This window comes from Passer montanus, unplaced genomic scaffold (genome assembly GCF_014805655.1).
Source record: "Passer montanus isolate IOZ18808 unplaced genomic scaffold, ASM1480565v1 scaffold37, whole genome shotgun sequence".
NCBI lineage: Eukaryota > Metazoa > Chordata > Aves > Passeriformes > Passeridae > Passer > Passer montanus.
Genome location: NW_024368485.1, coordinates 7,227,172 through 7,243,801, shown reverse-complemented (window position 1 = coordinate 7,243,801; position 16,630 = coordinate 7,227,172). Strand labels below are relative to the sequence as shown.

At 44.9% G+C, this 16,630-nt stretch overlaps 1 protein-coding gene across 1 annotated transcript in view; it reads right to left on the bottom strand.

Moving 5' to 3' along the window:
* Window positions 1-16,630, bottom strand: part of BMP2 (bone morphogenetic protein 2) — a 266,059-nt gene that overhangs the window by 87,083 nt on the left and 162,346 nt on the right. The window lies entirely within an intron of this gene.

The window sequence follows — 16,630 nt, the reverse complement described above, 5'->3', positions numbered from 1 at the left end:
CCCAGGGAGGTACATGGCAGCAAAACAAACCACCCAGAGCTGCACCAGAGTAATTAAAGAGCTGCTAAAGCTCCTTCACGGCAGCAGCTCCCAGCACTCACTAACCTGATTTTCACTCATGCCGTGCACACAGTGGGAGAGGGGACACCGAGCAAGGTGAAATCCCTCAAAAGTTGAGTTCTTTCTCCCTTGCATTCCAGTGCAGATAATGTTTAATTTTATGACTTCCTGCAAGTCTTTAGCATGAACTGAAAGTTCCTGCAGTATGACTTCAGGGTATGCCAATTATGTAAATCAGCACTAAAATAACAATGGCAATGTAGTTTACACACCACTGACATTAAATGAGCACTTCAGCTTCTAATTGCCATTCCAGTTCAATCTTAGTGGGTCATGCCAGGAAAAAGTCATTTCTTGCCTCAACACTGAGTGCCTGTGCCTGGAGCACGGGCTCTCGTGTATGCCCAGCACAGCGTTATCTCCAGGAGCTCTCTGCAGTAGGATAAGGAGCCTTAGAAGGGAGAAACATCTTTGTGGTTGCTCTGAAGGCCTGCATACACTCTGATCTGATAACAACAGGGTCTTGTACGTTTGCCCCTCTCTGATTTTAAGTCTAGATAAGCTCTCAGACACTTCTCTTGGCCATAAAACACCTTGCCTTTATACTTTGTCATGTCTCAATCTATTTTGATCTGGAGCTGCTGGGGCAGCAACTCTGCCTTCTCATCTGTTTCTTTGAGGGCCCAAAAACAACAGGGAAACACCAATAACACATTCTGAGTGCACTGGCACCCAGCCACACCAGAACCCAGCCATAGCCCCCCACCTTCCCCACAGAAAGGTTTCTCACCAAGGCAGATCCAGCTCCACTGAGGCAGGATCCAGGAATATGAAGGAAAAATTAAAAAGCGTTATCCCTGAAGGTTTAGTTGTGGTCTGTGTCTCAGCACAAAGACTGACTAAATGCTGCCCCAGCCCCAGCACAGCTGAGCTCCCCAGCTGAGAAGCATCTTCACGATTACAGAGAGAACTGGAGACAGGTGGATTTAGGTCTAATGAACGGGAGGCAAACACGCCTGGATGTGCCCACCCAGACTCCAGCTCCACAAACCAGCCCTTGTCCCCTTCCCACCCCTAGAGCTGTGCAGCAGCACACTTGAGATAAAGAAACTAAAGCTAAACCACTGCATTTCCTGCAGCTGAAATTCCTCACAAGCTCTGTGAAAATGAGTTGGGTCTGACATCAGCTAAATATCCAGCCCCATCCAGGTGGGCTCCTGCGGTGTCACTGCATTTTACAGAGTTATTTCAAGAGCAATCCTGTTCTTCAGCCCAAGCCCTGCCAGAGAGACAAACCACCATTTACACTGAAAAGATCAGTGTTAGTAAAGCTGACTGTGCATATTTGTTAATCTCCTTTGTGAAATTTCACTTCTCCCCCACAAACTCCACAAATTCATTTATTTCTTCTTTACCACATGCACTCCTTTTTTGTCTTTTGTCTTTTTTTTTTTTGGGGGGGGGGTGTGCAGGTGTTTAGCCAGTAAGTACTCAATTAGTGGCACCTGCTGCTAATGTTTCAGATCCAGGTGTTCCTTGCTGGAACCCAAACACAGCTGATAGAGATCAACTTCACGTGTTGTTGGGTTTTCTTTGTAAAAAGGTGGAAAAGTATCCAAATAAGGACACGTCTTACAACAAGGAGAGAGTCCTTTTTTCAGGGTAGACAGGAAAGAAGAAAATATTTTCTTCCCTCAGAATTTTTCTTACAAGTACAAAATCACATTTATACACTGCCACAATGTAGTGTCTTTTTCCCCAACTTGGTTACACTGCAACCAGCTCTGCTGGTGGCTGTGGGCAGGAGACCTCAGCTGGAGGACCTAGATGAGAAAGGCTCCCTGGGGTCTGTGACCACAGCTTGCAATCCTTAACAAAATAGCCTAAATTCTGGTCTGGTTAGAGACACAAGCCTGCAGAAACACTTGCATCACTCCGTGCACAGTGATACTCAACATTTTACTACTGGCACCAGCAGCCCCATGTGACCAACACGGAACATTTTTGAGATTCCCGGTTTAGACCACTGTCCCCTGGATATGATAAGTATGTGAGATATGAAATGTTAATGGTAGAGAGCTGCTCTTTTTTTAATGGTTTTTGCACGTTTCAGTGAATAAACCTCTTGATAAAAGTCTGTGCTGAAGTATGAAACATGTACACAGTACAGCATCAAATGTGAGCAGGGTGACACCAAAAATGAGTTAAGATGTGTTAGTGATGGTGAGGTTTTGCCTTCGCAATGGGTAGAGATTATCTGAAAGCTTTTCTTTTCCTGAGCTGTGCTTCCTGTTGGCATTTGTGTGAATATGATGTGTGGCCATTCTTTAAAATATTACTTAATACTGTTTTCCAAAGACACGTTTGCCTTTTGGTGGTTTGTCTTTTAACATCTATCAACTGGCTCTGCCTGTCTCCTGTTCTGTGAAGGATGGATTCTCACCTGAGAAGATAATTTACAAGAAGGTGATTTGTTTGTGAAGAGAGGAAAGGCAGCTTATTCAGAAATGTCTATTTCTTTTTTATTCACCTTTGCTGAAATCTGGCAGCTCTTCAAAGCTGTTGCTCTGTTTCACAGTGAGTCTCAATTTCATTCATCAAATCTCAGCTTGCTTTCCGTCATAGTGGCAGGGAAATTGGAATTTATCAGGAAATACAATGCAGACCCAGGATTTTCTCAATTTCCAGTATGTCTCCACTCCTAGTGAACGATAGCAGTTGCTCCCAGCTCTGTTACATCTGCAAATACAGGCTGCAGCAATCAGTTCACGTGGCTGTGCAGCTTTGAAACTGCAAGATAAATTCCTACAATTTGTAATAAAATTACTGGTGGAAGAGGAAAAGGGGAGGCTAATATAATAACCTCTTTTTTTTAAGTGTTTTTGTTTTTCCTTTGATGCTGCAAAGTTCCAGATTTCAAACCCCAGCATTTGACCTGTGGCTTTTATCATGAAGAGGTGAAAATGCCGCAACACCTCGGTACGCCGGAGAACAATCATCACTGGACAGATTCTGAGGCAGTGGCACCACTGATGCAGGTTTAATTCCATGCAGTGGGAACAGTCACAGACAAGGGCAATTCAGCAGGCCCTGAGCTGATTCAGAAGATGCCAGCTCTCTTCCCAGCAAAAGGAGTGTCCTTTTACTTTCCACAGTGCCTTGGTTTCCCCACTGTGGAAATGGGATGATCATGCTGACCCTCGCTTGTAAGTTCCTGCAAGACCTTCAAGTGAAGGCACTAAGGGGGTTAGTCACTGCAATTGTTTGGGGTTAAATATTAGGTTAATAATAATCTCAAATATCTGGGATCCTAAATCTTGCCTCAAAGACAGTGGCAAAGTTCTTACTTGTTTTGGTGGTATGGGCTTACATGTTTAAGCAATGAAGAGACAGGGATGCCAACTCTTCTGGTCAGAAGATTTGGAGCAAAGCGGGATTTTTTAATTATATAAGTCTTGTTAGGAAGACAATGAGGTGAGGGTGTTCTCCCACAAGAAAGGGAAATGGCTGCGTCATAGATGGTCCACTTCAAGAGCTTATAATTTCATCACTACAGAGATGACGTCAAGCAAAATGGAGGATAAAATAAAGTTACGCATATTGTCTTAAGAAGTGCATATTTTAGCAGTGAAACTGGATAATGTTTTGCAATTAAAATAAAATAAAGGCAAGCGTGACGTTCTGTTTAAGCAGCTTGTGTGTATGAAGGCTTTATTGTAGCTGCAGATTTAGGGCATATGAAAAGGTTTTCTGTGCTCAGTTGCAGGATGAAAACCATTGCATCATCGGGCATTCTTGTTCTCTAACACTTCTTTGCCTTGATAGTGAATGCTTGCAATTTTATTTTCCGCTGTAAAGTCATGTTTGCTCAGGTCATTATCATTGCAATTTTTGAATATCCTCTCAGGAGCGGGCAGAAGTACAGAGAGCAATAGTGAGGATTTGTGCCTGCTCGGTGGCATGTGCTGGGCACAAGTGCCCAGCAGCTGCACCTGCCTCACGCTGGCAGCAAAGCCCCTGGCGAGCTGCTCTCAATCCCATCCCTTGTTCCCAGCCTCCAGAGGGGCTCTGATGGGCACAGGTCCCCATTCAGACATCACCCTGGAACTTCTATCTGGGAGCCTGTTTGCTTGTGTGCTGCAGAATCTGCTGGCTGGGAGGGCCTTAGGAGAACAGCATCCTTTGTTCCCAGGCTCATGTCCGCTCCAGCACATTCCAGATTGCAGGGACTAATTGTTAGCAGCACACATTCAACTGTTTCAAGGTACTGTTTATCCTCAGAACACTGGAGTTATGGAGTCATAGTCAGAGTCATCTCCCTGTATCCAGCCTCCACACTCCTTTCCAAGGGGAGGAATACCCTCTGTCTCCATTTTACAGAAGGAAAGAGGGGCAGAGACCAGAAAAAGGCTATTTTCCCTCAGAGGTACATAGGGGCCCAAAGACCTGTGGAGGTCACACTCACATTTTCAACAAGGCATTTAGCAGGTTAGACACAGTCTTTGGGTTAAAATTCCTAAACTTCAAGTGAGATGTTCAGTACTCAGCTCATGAAGACACTTTTTAAAAGCCTGATACTGACCCTATTACCCAATAGTTTCCTGACAAATTCCTGCAGTGCCTTGTCCACAGCTCTTACTGCAACCCATAAATCCTAGCAGGAATATGATAATCCCATCCAACTGCAGAGAAAAGCTCTGCTGTGGTAAGAGTCTATTTACACAGAAGAGAGAGGGTTTTTTACAGCCTTGGTCAGGATAATAAAGGTCAGGGTACCCAGGTACAGACTGGTTCCCTAGGAGAGGGACACACTGAATTCCTCATTTGCTGTGCCATCACCTCCTCCCTTTGCTGTTTCCCAGGCCCCACTGCAGGATGGGTGCTGTGCAGCCAGTCTGCTCAGCACTGTTTATATTCCTTAACACTGTAACTGCCCTCCCTCAGCACACCATGGCTTCCTGCTTTTTTCTGGTATTTGCAGTGACCTATCTCCCCTCACTTCATGTGCTCATTAAAGTAAGCACACCCATCAGTCTGTTCAGGATTAGCCTGGAAAAGCAGTGCCATAGAACATCCACGATGTGCAGCATTGTCCAGTTACTAATTCCATGATTCCCATCAATTCTGCTTTCTCTCCCTGGACTTTGGCAGCCTGGGTGTTGTGTTACTGTAGATTTGCCCTTCCTTACATTTTCTGTTTCCTCTCCAGTATTCAGGCAGAGGCTCAGTAAACATTCACATCCACTTCAGGTGGGTGCACTAAATATTGCATACATTCCTTTAGTCAGCTGTGGAATAAACTCCTTTCAAATCAACCAAAATACTAAACAAACAAACCAGCTGGGCAAGCATGGAATAAACCTCATTTGCTCCATACCTCAGACTGCCTCCCTTGCTTTCTGCTTCCCTTTGTACATCCCAAACTTCTGCATAAGCCCTGACAGCCAATGGATTTCAAAAAAGGAGCTGCCCCAAAATTCTTCCTGCCCCTCTTTGCCAGAAAGAGCAGCCAGCACTTGAAGCAGGAAAGAAGTAAGATCACCACAAGCCCCAAATTAATACCTTAAATCATTTTAAACAAACTATAAGTCCTGGTTCAGATGCTCTCACAGCCTAGGAAGAATCCTGAGGACCTGAAGCTCAAGTTTGTGAATAAATCCTTGGAAAATCAGGGCTGCTCTCTCCATACCAGTGGAAAATTGAAAATCCAAGTTGTGCAATCTCATGTGACATTCATTTCTGCAGCTGGTGGGAAAATAGTTTCCTTACAAAATAAACTTAATAAAAAGTAGACTGTTTTGTATATCTTTTTTCCCCCCTAAGCAACTTCTAAAATGTCAGACATTAATTTTGAGGAACTGTGATAGATTAAAAAAATACACTACTGAAATAATATGTCAATATTATTTTTTCCTTTCTTCCCTTCATTCATTTACAATATTGGACACATTCTGATAAAACAAGCTCAATTTTCCAGCTCTAAAACTATGAAAAAGCTTTTCTATGAACTCTCCAAAGGAATATCTACTTATGTGATAAAACAAAGTTTTATTCCTCTTAAGATGAAGTGAAATCACTGCTATCCCAACTGAATGTCATTAGCTCTGTGGCTTTCCCAAAACCCCATGTGGAAAGGAGGCTCCTGAGCTGCCACATGAACATCACTTAAATTTTTAAGCTTTTGAACTTTTAACATTTTTAAGCAGAGCAGCAGGTTAGCAGGACTATCACCACTGGGTTCAGAGAAATAGTATTTTCCAATGTTCTTCAAGAGGGGAATAACTGCTCCTCCTAAATAGTCCTGCTACTGATAAAAGCATTTCTAATACCATTACTGTGATATAAACAATGTCATAAAACCAGAAAAAGATACATAACTCCCCTGAATGAGGAGTCTCTAGAGCTTTTCTCTTATTTTAATATTTCCCATCCTAAGAGTAGAAGAAACCACAGCAACAAATCCCATCTTAAGGGGGAAAAGAAAACCCCAAGTCACCTGTGGGAAGTGTTCAAGGCCAGGCTGGATGGGGCTTGGATCAGCCTGGTTAGTGGGACGTGTCCCTGTCCATGGCAGGGGCTGGAGCTGGATGATCTTTAAGGTGCCTTCCAAGGGAGAGAATCTCTGTCTCACCCTTGCCAAGCCATGGGCACGTGGAGCTTGGCACCCGCAGCTTGGAGGAGTGCAGCCACCCTGCTGTGCTGAGGAAGGCAAGGGCTTCCAGCCAGAATGGGCATGCAGGGGGCACAGTGCCTCCAGTTTCTTCCCAGGTTAGTGAAACTGCAACTTTTCCTTCACCTGTGTGGAGAACATCATTACACCACGTTAAACAGAAATGCAGCTGCAGCAATAGCAAAGTGATCTGTCATGTCACTGCCCAGTCTCAGTGTACCTTGTGCCTGCTTCCTTCTCTTCCCACAGCTCCATGCTCCTCGTGAGCCCACTGCATTTTCAAAGCAAAACCCTCTTCTTCCAAAGCCCAGGGCCAAATTCCACGGGAGCAAAGTAAACCCACAGCTCTGTTTGTATCTCTTCCTCTGAGGCTACATCTCTACTAGTAAATGCAGAGTGCCTGGGAACATTCCTGGGCACGGAGGCCAGCTGGCATGGAAAAGCCTGCTTCACTGCTGCCTTCCTCAGCAGGATGGCTGCTTGGGGATGGTCCCAGGGAGCTTGGACAGTAAGAAACCACCTGGCAGAGAGCTTCCTGCTGGCCCAAAGGCACCTGGGGTGTCCTGACCGCCCCATGACCCCAGTGCCCCCAGGCACTGCAGGGTGGACAAGGAGGTGCTCCTGAGGCCATGCCCACCTCTGCCTGCCCAGAGGATGCAGGAGCTGGGTGAAGGCTGTCACCACCTCAGTCACCTGCTGGGGATTTCACCCAGAGCTGAGCACACTTTTATCTGCACAGGAGCTGTTGATAAAAGGTGCCCAGAGGGGAAACCACTTGAAAGCAGAGCTGTGGTGGTGCAGAGAGCAGCTCTGGGGCAGGCTGAGGTGGGATCCCAGGGAGCCAGAGCTGTGGGCAGGTGAGAGGGCTCCTGAACACCCACAGGGGCTGAGGGGTATGAGGTGAGAGGATTCCCAAAGCCCCAGTGCTCAGCCATTCCCACAGAGGGGCTGAGGGTGTTTTCACAATCTGTGCAGAGGTTTGGCCAGGAGCACTGGAGCTCTGCACTGGCACACCCGTGGCAAGCAGCACAGCACAGCTCTGCATTGTTTGAGCCACAGGCTGGTCCCAACTGGCAGCCAGCTTTGACTGGCATTCTCTGCATCGAGGTGACACCTACAGCCATAAACCCTGTCTTGGTTGCAGGGAGCAGGGAAAGGGATCACCTTTTCCTCCCACATCCCCACTGAGGGCCTCCTCCACTTCTCACACCCAGCCATTCCCTACCTCAGGTCTCTCCAAGTTCGGATGAAACTTCTCCAGACATTTAAGCTGACTCTGACTGTTTTCTCTGGGTTAGGGAGCAACTGTACATGCTGCTCTGCTGGCAGGTGGAAGGGAGGAAGCAGCTCCAGGGAGAGGAGCAGGGACATTTGGCAGAAAGTGCTGCTGCCAGGTGAGAATGAGTGACCAATACCTCTTTGGGCAGGTTTTTATCTGTTTTGTTTTCCTTTTAAAAGTGATGAATGTGAAGATGTTTTTATTCAGTTCACCAGACCCACAAATGGTCCCAAAAGCAATCTGTCCTAGCGACAATTATTCAATCAAACCTCAACTTGGTTTTATTCCTTCACTATCAAGCCATAAATTGGGCAGAAGGTATCAGGGTTTCTGCACAACCACAGCAAAGCCACTTCTCCCATCCACGCTGCAGTTTGATAACCCCTTGTTTGGATCCAGGCTTGGCATTTCCCATGGCTAATTTATTCCAGAGGTGAAGGACCCTTCCCTTCTTGCTGCATCTGCCCTCTGTTCAGCACAGGAACTTTCTGAAGCCGGCCTGGTGCCATGAACAGTCCCAAACAACACAGCTGATCAATGCCCAGGCTGCCACCATCCCTCCCAGAAGATCCCTCCTTCCCACCCTCCCTCCCAGCAGATCCCTCCTTCCAGTCCCTCCCAGCAGATCCCTCCTTCCCACCATCCCTCCCAGCAGATCCCTCCTTCCAGTCCCTCCCAGCAGATCCCTCCTTCCCATCCTGCTCCCTCTCTGCTGCCCCAAACAGGTTCAAAGAGCTGGTTTGCCTGAAAAGTAAAACCTTCTTGGAGCACATGCACAGCGCTTTGCTCGGTGGGCTCCTGATCAAGGCTGGAATTTCCACATTACAAATATATCCTTTCCTTTAAATACAATGTAAATTCATTTAACAGGTAAATGTCAGTTCAAATCTTTACCTTGTAAACCAGCATTTAAAAATCTCTAGGAGCCACGTTCCCTTCCCTGCCATAGCTGAAGTAGCTGATGTTTCAGCTAACCTTTTGTTCAAAATCAAATGAGGTTCACATTAGGCCCACAAAAGGAAATCGTGACTGATGATCTGGCCTGCACAACTACAATTCTTTTAGTAACAAAAATATTTTTTAAGTTCATTTATTATTGAGATCAAGCAATGAGTTTGGAGCTACATAAAATGGTTCCAATTAGATTCAAGTAATTGCCATTTTGAGTGAACATAAGCTTTTCTGGATAAAAAAAAAGGGGCAATAAAAGCTCAAGTATATTTAAGCCTTCATAGTTTTTTGTATTTTTTTCATTCTCTTTTTTCTTTTATTGTAAGAGAGATGCACACACAGGAATGGGGGGAGGAGCACCAAGGATGTATGAAAAAAGAGGAGTGATTTTCCCAAGCTGATTTCCTGGGTGACCCAGTCTCCCTGGGAATCTGCCCATGCGATCTGCACCAACTGGATCAGCAGCAGCACAAGAATCCAGAGCTTCCACCATGCCATAAGTGGCAAAGCCAGCAAAGCAAATTTCAGAATCTCACCACAGAGATTCTCAGGAGGACCATGAGTGATCAAGGAGTTATTGGTGAGAAAGAGAAGATGAGTTATTCTGATTTTATTGCCCAAATGTCATCATTAGATATTTAATCTCCCGTGCCACCCAAAAAAAAAAAAAGTTCACTACAGCCTCTAACAGTGATTTAATGTCTAGAGTGTAATTTGCTCCTAATTACAATCAGATCATAATTACAGATTTACATTTTTGTATAGCTTCTTTTGGGTCTGAATATGGAATAGTGTGACACAGAACAGTTTTTGCTTTGTTTGCAGCTTTTTAGTGTTTCCATCTGAAGTCCTGGAGAGGAATAGGAAGCCAAAATCCAGTGAACCTGTAAAGCTCAGCTGGAACTGTGGCTACTGAACCTAGCTGAAGACCTCCTCCTTCCTAAAAACAGTTGTTACAGTACCTTGGTATTTCTGGGACTCATCCCAGATTGAACATGACAAAACACCAGGATCTTTTCCTCAAAGACAGTCTCCCATGGTCCCCATGTGGGCTCTAGCTTTAAACTGTCTCCTAACTTTGTAAATATTTTTCCTTAACAATGGTTCAAGGACAAAAGGTTTAGCAGGCAGGAAATGTCAATATTTGGTTTTGATGAGGAACAAGTGTCTCCTTTCTCTGACTTATAAAAGATTGTCTTTTACAAGCAGTTCTGCCAAGAAAGCAGAGGAGCACTGGAGTGCCAAGGCAGGTAAGCACAGCCACCCAAAGCACTGCTCTGGGAACTTCTACTTCCTTAAAGATGTACAGAAACTAATTTTTCACTAGAGAAACCCATTTAGCAAATATTTCCCTGAACTTGGGAATGACAAATTCAGACTGCTCTGCAGTAAACCCTCAATTACCTTCAATAACCAAGAGGGACCCCCTTTGAAACAGGCTGAACAGGACCACTGCACATATTTTGACCATGTGAGGGGTGTGATGACCCCTCTTCTTTTTTTGAGATTGATTCAAATACACAAACAAACAAAGGCAAACCATGCATTTTGCCTTTGTCTGCTTAGAAGAAGTCAGTACCCTAAATAGTGGATGGAGAATGGAGAATCCATTGCCCCTCATTAGTGGGAATTGAGGCACAGGGAGGTTTAAATGACATTTTCTCATGGATTAATGTCATTTTGTTGTCCCTTTTTATCCAGAAAAAAGGAGGCTCTAAATGCACTTGGCTGTCTGCTCCACCACAGTTCAAGTCAACTGACTGTGCTGGGGAGTCTCAAATGTTTTCTTTCCTCATAAATTACCTTCATTAGCTATGTAAATAGAACCCTAATGAGATACTAATTAGCTGTTAAGATTTCGATCTCAAATAACACAAACAGTTGTGCTGTAACCATCTGTTTGTGTTTGCCAACTTGCAAGCACGTGCCACCAAGCTGCCAACCCCACAGGCTGCTGCCCTGGCTGCTGCTGCCCCAGCCTAAGGTGGGTGCTGGAGGTCAGGGGTTGGGGTCAACACCCCCAGCTTGCTCCTCAAGTTCCTGTGCCTGCTCCTAAAGTATTTGGGAGGCTGCACCCTCAGATCAGCTCGTTTGTCCTTGCTTCTCAGGCTACAGGAAGTTTTCTTTATTCATTTTCTTGGGAGAATTGAAGGAGTACATAGGGAGTTGGTGGACTGCCTAAAGGAGGATTTCACAGAATCACAGCATAATTGGGGTTGGAAGGGAGCTGTGAAGGTCGTTCAGTCCAGCCCCCCTGCAATGAGCAGGGACAACTTCAATTGCATCAGGTTGCTCAGAGCCTCATCAGCCTCACCTTGACTCTGTCCAGGGATGGAACATCTACTACCCCTCTGGGCAACCTGTGCCAGTGTTTCACCCCCTCATCATTAAAAAAAAATTCTTCCTTATACCTAACGTACATCTACCATCCTTTAGTTTAAAACCATTACCTTATCACTATGGGTCCTACTAAAACAATCTGTCCCCATATGTCTTATAAGCCCACTTTAAGTGAAGGGCTGAACAACCCCAACTCTGCCCAGCCCTCTGACTGCCTTTCTAGCCCTAAATTTTTCACTGGTACCAACGCAAGCAAAATTAGAGAGCCCAGCAGGAGCTGACATGGATGTCTATCTCGCTAAAATGAAGTATCAATAACCTAGCTCACACTTGATGAAAGAGCCAGTCTGAATTATTTACTGTATGTCATACTTCAGGTTTTCATTTCAATATATGGTGAGATGTACAATAAATTATTCAGCAGCATGACAAATTAAAATGCAGTTTCAAACCCCATTGTATTTTCTACTCTTAGGTTAACAGTCCAGTTCACAGTGATTGCTTGCTAATCTATTTTTGCAAAGGGTTTTTCAAGCAGAGAGGCACAGAGGCACACAAGTTTTCCATTGCAGCAAATCTTATCCAGCTTGAATCATTTAACAGCCCATCCTCCTTGAGATACACTAATGAAATACAGCTTGGGCAAGAGGGTCAAATGTACCTGCAGCAGCTTGGCCCAGGAGCCAGCAGTTTGTTTGCTCCAGCTTTCCCAGGGCACTTGCAAGGGTGCAGGGCTCTTGCCCTCTCACTTATGTTATTCTTCTGGGTGCCAAACAGCTTCTTAGAGATATTTTATTTTACTTTTTAACTTCTTCTCTTCTCTCTGTGCATGATGAGTTTTGTAGTTTTTGATATTTTATTTTACTTTTTAACTTCTTCTCTTCTCTCTGTGCATGATGAGTTTTGTAGGAAGGTCTGGGAAACAGAGCTGGTGTTTGAACCTGTCCAGGCACCTGCTCTTTGTGTTGGGATAACAGGGAAGAAGGATTCTTCTGCTGCTCTCACCAGTCATGGGTTCAATACAGGGATTGTTGCTCGGTCTTGCAACTCATTTTTAGAGCAGTCTTGCAAAGTTATTCATGTCCACTTGTCAAGATATTTTCCATCCTCTCTTTGGCAAACAAAGTAAGGAAACACTTGTCAATATTCCTCCTTGGGACTTCCTGGGGGACATCTCTTTAGACATAAGCTTAAGTGACAGTGATTCAAGTTTTGTTCCTCAATGGGTAACACCTCTGCAAAATTACAACCTCCTGAGCAATAGAATATGCAATATTCAGTCTTGCAAGAGTGATAAGTCTAAGATGCAATATTTCCTGACTCATCAGAGTTCACAAAGAAAATCTTTGTACTGTCTGAGGGAAGACATTCCAAGTTTCTGTCCATAAAAGAGCCTACTTCTTTAAAAATCATGACATGTTTATGCAGAGTAAAACAATTTTAGGTTAGTTTAGGACATTCTGTCCCTCTAAATGATAGGAAGTCTATATGCTGTAACAAGGATGTTTGACAAAACTACATTTAAAACTAGACCTTCAAAGCCTTTGACCAATACCCAGGGCTTTGTACAATGGTCTGCAAACAAAACCTTGTTTGCTGTTTTGTTTATAGCTGGCTCATGGCTCATCTGTTCTGAAATCTGGGCCTACCCCAGAGGCTTGATGATGAAAACTGCTCCCAGTCAAAAGGCTCTCCATGGAAACAAAGTTCCACCAGACACAATGGCTCAAGGAGCCTCAAAAAAGTTTCATTTGAAATATCCTGCATCTGATTGACTTATGCCCTTCCAAAGGCCAAGCAAATACTTGGAAAGAGCTCTGCCTGAGTTGCTGCAATACCTGGAAGCAGCAGATGATGTGTGTGACTCCCAGGTGGGCATCCCCTGCCCTGTGCCCCAGCAGGAAGAGTGGAAGTTCCCTGAGCTCCACAGTGGGATCAGCAGTGAGCTCATCACCCAGCCCCTAGTGCAGCCACAAACCCCCAGGGGCAGCGCTGGTGAAAGGATGGAGCCAGGAGCCAAGGGCAGCCAGGGCACCACGAGGGCATTGGCCTTTCCCCCAGAGGCAGAAAGGCTCTGAACTGCAGCCTCAGTGGGATTGCTGCAGAAGGGAAACTGAGCAGCTGCCAAAGGCAAGAGCTGCTGCTTCACCTGAAGTTCAAAAGGAAAGAAAGTTTCTTTAGGTTTCTGGAGAATCAGAAACCTTGGATTTCTGCAAGCCTTAAGAGAAACCCCTATGTCCAGAAAATGTATCTGTATGGACAGCTTATCTCTGAGAACTCTCCAGCTGGGCTGAAAGGTGCCATATCCACTTTGATATTGGTCCCTGAGGTGAGATGAACAGAAATCTGTTTGATTCTCCCTTAGCAAAAGTATGGCTGCAGTAAAAGGGAGTAGGAGGTGGTTGGACTTCTCCACTTCAGAGCCATCCCATCAGGCTGGGATCCAGTTACATATTTAGTGCACAACATGTTGCATTAAGAACACTGGGCAAATCATTCTGTGCAATGGCCTCAGTTTCTGCACCTGAAATACTCAGTTAAATAGCTACCAGGCATTGCATAACCCAGTTTATACATTTTAGGATGTGCTGACATGCCATACTGCCTGAGCACTTGGTCAGAAAAATAACAAACATTATTGATATTACAATAATACTTGCAAATTATAGATGTCTGCAATTACATTAAATTAAAACCTGGTGTGGTTCACAATACTCAGATGGGGCAACATGAAACAGGAACTCTATTACAATCAAACTGTTCCAGCTTAAATATTTGGACGTTTTGAATGTAAAAATAAAAAGCTCAAATTTATATAGATACCTCAGATAGTTCAGCAGAAACAAACTTTACTTTTCACAAGAAAATAGCTGCAATAGCAGATTTTGCCAGTCCACCCTGTGGTACCATGACACGATTTGTCAGGCTGATCTCCATGTGACTTCTGGTGTTACTGGAGCACAGATCAAAATTGGAACCTGGTTCTTTGCTTTCCAGCAATAATTTTTAAAATATATACCTTTTTTGAAACCAAAACTGGGATTGCCCCATGAACCAGTGGTGTTGGCTGGAGCACTGTACATGCAAGAAATAGAGGCAGCAGCATCTGCCTGAAGTTACTGCTCAGAGCTTAATTAATACCAGGGTTTTCACCCTCGTACTGGCACTTTCCTCTTGAATTGAATGGGACTTGACCTTGTCACAACAAGATCAGGACAAGTCTGTGAAAACAATGTTGTGACATCAAAGCCAAACAAAGGAATGTCTTCACATATGTCAGAGGAGGACACGATGGGTCCTCTCACAGTAGCAAAAGAATGTCACTGTGAATCCTGGGACACCTTCTTGGCTACCAAGGCTCTCTCTGAAAAGGAAGTGCAATGGGAGAACCTGGAATGTGGCAATTTCTTTAGAAACCAGGAGATGTGGATGCATCTCTAGCTGGAATAAAGGGGCTCTAAAGGGGTTGGACAGATTCACATCTGTAGGAGACAGGGTCCACTGCAGGCAAACAGTGGAAAGGATGTAGAAATTAAAACACTGCCTCACTGCAGGGCACAGAAATTCATCACCGGTGTGCTCGGGCATTGCTCCCCTCATGGTGTAAATAAGGCCACAGCATTTTCATTTGTGGGTAGGAGCTCTCAGTTCCTCGTGCCCCTCTCCAATGTGAAAACCCCACTGAGGGCTGCTTGCTTTTCCACCTGATGCTCTGCTGGAAGAGCTGCACTGTGAAATCCCTGTTCCCAGCAGCTACCACCTGAGGGGGGAGTTCCCTGTGCCCCCTCCCCTCCAAGACTTAACAGTACAGCCTTAGAAAGGGGATTTTCCAGTATAAACAGAGCTAAGCCAAACTCTTCTCCTGGCCTCTCCGTGCCCCAGCCCATATTTGCCCCACATATAATTACCTGTGGATTTCACCTAGAAGACAGAGGATTTCACTTATAGCCCCAAATAGGCAGGCTCTGACGTAATGGCAGTCTGAGGAATATAGGTCAGGGAGGTGGCCTGGCCACTGGAAATGAATTTTGGAAGCAGAATAAGCAACCTTGTTAGAGGAGAAGATAGTAATCAGCAGTGGTCCTTGGATCTAAACATTTCACCTCCAGCACTCTTGCAGCTACAGCCTTCATCTGTTTCGCTTTCCTATTTTAAGTACCTGACTCACATTCTAAATATTGACTTCTATTTTTCTATTAGCACTAGATTTTCAGCCTCCATATTGACTTTGACTGTACCTATGGTTGATACTAAACCTCTCAGGTCAACAAACTTTTATAGCTGTTAGCTGCTCAAACCACAGTGGGCAGGAACTGGCACTATAGAGCAGTAGCTAGAAGCAATATTATTGGGAATTATAAATTATTCCTCTGCCTGAACTTTTCCTCCTATTCACATAGCTACATTCATTTTTAAACATGTGGCAAACGAATTGCACAGTGAGGACAATTGGGACTCTGTGATTTGGGGAGCACCCGCCACCACTAGCAGGGATGGATTCTCCCCTGGGAACAGAGGAGTAATGCCGGAGTCGCAGCCGGGCTACAGCAGCACAATCTGGGCCAGTAATGCCTGTGAGGACAGACAACACCCAGCCAGAGGATCAGCAGCCCCAAATCCATCTTAGCTGCACACACAGAGCCCTAATGTCTCCTTTGGCTGACGTTTGAGCAGCACACGGAACTGGGCTGTTGCAACCAAACATCAGAGAGACTCGGCCATCCATCATTTGTAAAACACTTCATGTGTGTAAGAAACAATAACAACATTAAAAGAACATTATGGCAGCGACAAAGCCAAGCCTAAAAAGTGAGGAAATGCAGCAATTAAGATTAACTTATGCCTCACAGTAGAATATTTTTCTGCAGACCACATACTATTTTTTGGAGTTAGGGCCCAATCTCGGGAGCAGGGACAGGGAAGGTCCAGCTTGCAACAAGTTATGGCAACAATCCTATATCAAGGACTTTACTGGCACAGGGTGAGTGCAGCATTTGGATGTGAGAGGAATTGTTTGAAGCTGAATCCCTTAAAAGATACTCCTATGGGCGCTGCTGCCCCTGGGGACTTGCCCAGCACATGTCCCTGCACAAAGAGCTCACAGAAAAGGTTGGTTTCCTGCCATCCCCCCTCTGTCACTCCACCTCACAGACAGCCAAAATGTCACCCGGATTTATCTTAAATTTTAAGTCCGTGCCATGTTCAGCTTAATGCTTTCTAAAAAGTTGTTATCACTGAGGAAATGATTACTGGGATGATAAGCTATGAATGACTTATTCATGCACTATTTTCAGTCCTTCATCAGTCTACTAGATCTCGTGCTTATGTTC